A 6,000-nucleotide genomic window follows, 5' to 3' on the forward strand; every position below is an offset into this window, starting at 1 on the left:
TCAGGGCTGAATTACATTTTGAAAAGCTTTGCTTTTGGACCAAGCCTTAGCTCTAAGGTTTTGAGGCAAGGGGGCACCCAGATTTGAACTGGGGACCTCTTGATCTGCAGTCAAATGCTCTACCACTGAGCTATACCCCCTGCTTTGTCTAAATGTGAAAGTAAAAAAAAAAAAAAATTAGAATGGTAGAGGTTTCGGAAGAAAAACTGTTAGGCCAGAGGAAAATTCTTCTTGTCTGGAATCATCAGATCATTATACATTTAAAAGCCTTACACATTAAACAAATTCTGTGATTGTGTTTAAAATCCTTTTCCATTTCTCTAACGGAAAGCTTTAAGAAACTTGAAATGTGTATGCTGGGCTGTCAGAGATTTAAAGGAAACACTTCAGAATCTTGAAATGTCAGGCATGGAGATTTCAGATCTATGTGTCAATCTTGGGAGAAATTCTCAATGCTTTAAATCTTTAGATCCGCAAAAGAGGAAAGCTAGTTCAAAAGAAAAAAATTGCTCCAAATATACATTTGAAAATGCCCAGAACATTTTATTAGATGATTTTGAGAAATTGACAATCTCAGGGCTGAATTGCATTTTGAAAAGCTTTGCTTTTAGAGCAAATGTTAATTCAAGTGTGGTCAGGCAAGGGGGCACCCAGATTTGAACTGGGGACCTCTTGATCTGCAGTCAAATGCTCTACCACTGAGCTATACCCCCTGCTTCGTCTAAATGTGAAAGCAGAATGGCAGAGGTTTCGGAAGAACAACTGTTAAGCCAGAGGAAAATTCTTCTTGTCTGGAATCATCAGAACGTTATACATTTAAAAGCCTTACACATTAAACAAATTCTGTGATTGTGTTTAAAATCCTTTTCCATTTCTCTAACGGAAAGCTTTAAGAAACTTGAAATGTGTATGCTGGGCTGTCAGAGATTTAAAGGAAACACTTCAGAATCTTGAAATGTCAGGCATGGAGATTTCAGATCTATGTGTCATTCTTGGGAGAAATTCTCAATGCTTTAAATCTTTAGATCCGCAAAAGAGGAAAGCTAGTTTAAAAGAAAACATTTGCTCTAAATATACATTTGAAAATGCCCAGAAGATTTTATTAGATGATTTTGAGAAATTGACAATCTCAGGGCTGAATTGCTTTTTGAAAAGCTTTGCTTTTAGAGCAAATGTTAATTCAAGTGTAGTCAGGCAAGGGGGCACCCAGATTTGAACTGGGGACCTCTTGATCTGCAGTCAAATGCTCTACCACTGAGCTATACCCCCTGCTTCGTCTAAATGTGAAAGCAGAATGGCAGAGGTTTCGGAAGAACAAACTGTTAGCCAGAGGAAAATTCTTCTTGTCTGGAATCATCAGAACGTTATACATTTAAAAGCCTTACACATTAAACAAATTCTGTGATTCCATTTAAAATCCTTTTCCATTTGTCAAAAAGAAAGCTTTAAGAAACTTGAAATGTGTATGCTGGGCTGTCAGAGATTTAAAGGAAACACTTCAGAATCTTGAAATGTCAGGCATGGAGATTTCAGATCTATGTGTCAATCTTGGGAGAAATTCTCAATGCTTTAAATCTTTAGATCCGCAAAAGAGGAAAGCTAGTTTAAAAGAAAACATTTGCTCTAAATATACATTTGAAAATGCCCAGAAGATTTTATTAGATGATTTTGAGAAATTGACAATCTCAGGGCTGAATTGCTTTTTGAAAAGCTTTGCTTTTAGAGCAAATGTTAATTCAAGTGTAGTCAGGCAAGGGGGCACCCAGATTTGAACTGGGGACCTCTTGATCTGCAGTCAAATGCTCTACCACTGAGCTATACCCCCTGCTTCATCTAAATGTGAAAGCAAAAAAAAAAAGAAAGAATGGCAGAGGTTTCGGAAGAACAACTGTTAAGCCAGAGGAAAATTCTTCTTGTCTGGAATCATCAGAACGTTATACATTTAAAAGCCTTACACATTAAACAAATTCTGTGATTCCATTTAAAATCCTTTTCCATTTGTCAAAAAGAAAGCTTTAAGAAACTTGAAATGTGTATGCTGGGCTGTCAGAGATTTAAAGGAAACACTTCAGAATCTTGAAATGTCAGGCATGGAGATTTCAGATCTATGTGTCAATCTTGGGAGAAATTCTCAATGCTTTAAATCTTTAGATCCGCAAAAGAGGAAAGCTAGTTTAAAAGAAAACATTTGCTCTAAATATACATTTGAAAATGCCCAGAAGATTTTATTAGATGATTTTGAGAAATTGACAATCTCAGGGCTGAATTGCTTTTTGAAAAGCTTTGCTTTTAGAGCAAATGTTAATTCAAGTGTAGTCAGGCAAGGGGGCACCCAGATTTGAAGTGGGGACCTCTTGAGCTGCAGTCAAATGCTCTACCACTGAGCTATACCCCCTGCTTTGTCTAAATGTGAAAGCAGCATTAGAATGGTAGAGGTTTCGGAAGAAAAACTGTTTGGCCAGAGGAAAATTCTTCTTGTCTGGAATCATCAGATCGTTATACATTTAAAAGCCTTACACATTAAACAAATTCTGTGAATGTGAGACATGGAGATTTCAGATCTATGTTTCAATCTTGGGAGAAATTCTCAATGCTTTAAATCTTTAGATCTGCAAAAGAGGAAAGCTAGTTCAAAAGAAAAAATTTGCACCAAATATACATTTGAAAATGCCCAGAACATTTTATTAGATGATTTTGAGAAATTGACAATCTCAGGGCTGAATTACATTTTGAAAAGCTTTGCTTTTGGACCAAGCATTAGTTCTCAGGTTTTGAGGCAAGGGGGCACCCAGATTTGAACTGGGGACCTCTTGATCTGCAGTCAAATGCTCTACTACTGAGCTATACCCCCTGCTTTGTCTAAATGTGAAAGTAAAAAAAAAAAAAATTAGAATGGTAGAGGTTTCGGAAGAAAAACTGTTAGGCCAGAGGAAAATTCTTCTTGTCTGGAATCATTAGATCGTTATACATTTAAAAGCCTTACACATTAAACAAATTCTGTGAATGTCAGACATTCACAGCATTTCAGATCTGTGTTTCAATCTTGGGAGAAATTCTCAATGCTTTAAATCTTTAGATCTGCAAAAGAGGAAAGCTAGCTCAAAAGAAAAAAATTGCACCAAATATACATTTGAAAATGCCCAGAAAATTTTATTAGATGATTTTGAGAAATTGACAATCTCAGGGCTGAATTACATTTTGAAAAGCTTTGCTTTTGGACCAAGCATTAGTTCTCAGGTTTTGAGGCAAGGGGGCACCCAGATTTGAACTGGGGACCTCTTGATCTGCAGTCAAATGCTCTACCACTGAGCTATACCCCCTGCTTCATCTAAATGTGAAAGCAAAAAAAAAAAGAAAGAATGGCAGAGGTTTCGGAAGAACAACTGTTAAGCCAGAGGAAAATTCTTCTTGTCTGGAATCATCAGATCATTATACATTTAAAAGCCTTACACATTAAACAAATTCTGTGATTGTGTTTAAAATCCTTTTCCATTTCTCTAACGGAAAGCTTTAAGAAACTTGAAATGTGTATGCTGGGCTGTCAGAGATTTAAAGGAAACACTTCAGAATCTTGAAATGTCAGGCATGGAGATTTCAGATCTATGTGTCAATCTTGGGAGAAATTCTCAATGCTTTAAATCTTTAGATCCGCAAAAGAGGAAAGCTAGTTCAAAAGAAAAAATTTGCTCCAAATATACATTTGAAAATGCCCAGAACATTTTATTAGATGATTTTGAGAAATTGACAATCTCAGGGCTGAATTGCATTTTGAAAAGCTTTGCTTTTAGAGCAAATGTTAATTCAAGTGTGGTCAGGCAAGGGGGCACCCAGATTTGAACTGGGGACCTCTTGATCTGCAGTCAAATGCTCTACCACTGAGCTATACCCCCGGCATCGTCTAAATATGAAAGCAATAGAATGGTAGAGATTTCGGAAGAACAACTGTTAAGCCAGAGGAAAATTCTTCTTGTCTGGAATCATCAGATCGTTATACATTTAAAAGCCTTACACATTAAACAAATTCTGTGATTGTGTTTAAATCCTTTTCCATTTCTCTAACGAAAGCTTTAAGAAACTTGAAATGTGTATGCTGGGCTGTCAGAGATTTAAAGGAAACACTTCAGAATCTTGAAATGTCAGGCATGGAGATTTCAGATCTATGTGTCAATCTTGGGAGAAATTCTCAATGCTTTAAATCTTTAGATCCGCAAAAGAGGAAAGCTAGTTCAAAAGAAAAAATTTGCTCCAAATATACATTTGAAAATGCCCAGAACATTTTATTAGATGATTTTGAGAAATTGACAATCTCAGGGCTGAATTGCATTTTGAAAAGCTTTGCTTTTAGGGCAAATGTTAATTCAAGTGTGGTCAGGCAAGGGGGCACCCAGATTTGAACTGGGACCTCTTGATCTGCAGTCAATGCTCGGAACATGGGGGGAAAAACACTATATGTGGGGAGGTAAAGGAGAACGTATCAACCTAATGGGCCCTAAGGGAGAAGGGGCCTCGTATCGTCCTCAAATGTGGATCAAAAGGTCACAACGAAACACTAAATAACTAAAAAAAAGGGGAATGGCAGGAAGGTTTTCGGGGGAGAAGGGCCAGAGGAGAAATTCCTGTCTTGTCTGGAATACATCCAGTAAGCTTGTAATCCCTTTAAAAAAAGCCTTATAACAATAAGTCTGTGGGGGGGTGCGGGCACAGGTTGAGGAGAGGGTGGTGTTGATTGGGAAGAGAGAGAGAATGAGAGCGCAGGATTAGGTATCCCTTTACTCTAAAAAGGAGACGGAGAGAGGAGACGACGGTAAAGATTATAAAGAACTTGACTTAAAGAACATGTCATGGCATGCTGGATATTTGTCTGATCTATGTGTCCAATCTTGAGGTAGAAAATATCTCAATTGGCTTTAAGATTCTTTAGTATCCGCGGAAAAGAGGCAAAGCTAGTTCCTCAATAGTTAAGACAAATTTTGTAGACGCGTACGAACAAAAAGTATACACAGGTGTTGAATAATGGCCGCGGGGGAGGAATAGGGGGGAGGGAAGGGCGAACATTTATGATTAGATTACTTATTGCAGAAAATTGACCAATCTCAGACTCGGAGAAGAACGTAAGGGGAAGAGAAGGTATAAAACGAACGAGAGAAAGAGGGCATAGTAGTTGGAGAAGTGTGAGGGTTATTGGTCAAGGCAAGGTGGGGGGGGGGCGACCCAGAGGTTTGACTGTGTAGCCTCTTGATCTGCAGTCAAATTTCTCTAGTTTTCAATACTGAGCTATAGCCCGTCGTTGCTTGCTGGTTGTGTACTAAATGTGAAATAAATAAAAAAAAAAAAAATAGAATGGTATAAGAGGTTTTCGGTAGAAGAACTGTTAGGCCAAGGAGGAAAATTCCTTCGTTTATGTTTTGGAAGTCATCCAGCTCATTATATCATTAAAAGGCCTTACCCCAAAAAAAAAAAAAAAATTAAAACAACTTCTAGATGGAGTTGTGTTTAGAAGATAATCCTTTTTTTCCATTTCTCTAACTGAAAAGCTTTAAAAAAGAGAAACTTGAAAGTGTTGATTGGACTGGGGCTGTTCCAGATACGGCGGTTATAGAAGGAACCACTGCAGAATCTGAAATGTCAGGTCCAATGTTGGATGTATTTTCACGAATTCGAGTGTTCCAATCGCTTGTGGCGAGAAATTGTCTCTGAGGTGCGAAAAATGTGCTGTTAAATCTTTAGATGCCGCAAAAAAGAGGGAAAAGCTAGTTTTAAATACAGAAAACATTTTGCTGCTAAATATACTTTTGAAAATTGCCCCGGAAAATTTTTATTAGATGATTTTTGAGAAATTGAGACAATCGCAGGGCTGGAATTGCTTTTTGAACCGATGCTTTGCTTTTAGAGCAAATGATTAAATCATTTTCAGGAGGTGTTTAGTCTAGGCAAAGGGAGCACCTCAACGATTTGAACTGGGGACCATCTCCTTGATCTGCAGTCAAATGCTCTACCACT

General features: G+C 37.6%; 8 non-coding genes across 8 annotated transcripts; all 8 read right to left on the minus strand.

Moving 5' to 3' along the window:
- Positions 1-68: 68 nt before the first annotated feature.
- On the minus strand, positions 69-140 carry trnac-gca. Its single transcript has one exon. It is a non-coding gene; the product is annotated as a tRNA-Cys (tRNA).
- Positions 141-641: 501 nt separating this feature from the next.
- On the minus strand, positions 642-713 carry trnac-gca. The gene has a single exon. It is a non-coding gene; the product is annotated as a tRNA-Cys (tRNA).
- A 484-nt stretch (positions 714-1,197) lies between these two features.
- Positions 1,198-1,269, minus strand: trnac-gca. Its single transcript has one exon. It is a non-coding gene; the product is annotated as a tRNA-Cys (tRNA).
- Positions 1,270-1,753: 484 nt separating this feature from the next.
- trnac-gca lies at positions 1,754-1,825 on the minus strand. The gene has a single exon. It is a non-coding gene; the product is annotated as a tRNA-Cys (tRNA).
- A 498-nt stretch (positions 1,826-2,323) lies between these two features.
- trnac-gca lies at positions 2,324-2,395 on the minus strand. Its single transcript has one exon. It is a non-coding gene; the product is annotated as a tRNA-Cys (tRNA).
- A 384-nt stretch (positions 2,396-2,779) lies between these two features.
- trnac-gca lies at positions 2,780-2,851 on the minus strand. Its single transcript has one exon. It is a non-coding gene; the product is annotated as a tRNA-Cys (tRNA).
- A 397-nt stretch (positions 2,852-3,248) lies between these two features.
- On the minus strand, positions 3,249-3,320 carry trnac-gca. Its single transcript has one exon. It is a non-coding gene; the product is annotated as a tRNA-Cys (tRNA).
- A 498-nt stretch (positions 3,321-3,818) lies between these two features.
- On the minus strand, positions 3,819-3,890 carry trnac-gca. Its single transcript has one exon. It is a non-coding gene; the product is annotated as a tRNA-Cys (tRNA).
- Positions 3,891-6,000: the final 2,110 nt, after the last annotated feature.

The sequence above is a fragment of the Colossoma macropomum genome, unplaced genomic scaffold, assembly GCF_904425465.1.
Source record: "Colossoma macropomum unplaced genomic scaffold, Colossoma_macropomum, whole genome shotgun sequence".
NCBI classification, from domain to species: domain Eukaryota; kingdom Metazoa; phylum Chordata; class Actinopteri; order Characiformes; family Serrasalmidae; genus Colossoma; species Colossoma macropomum.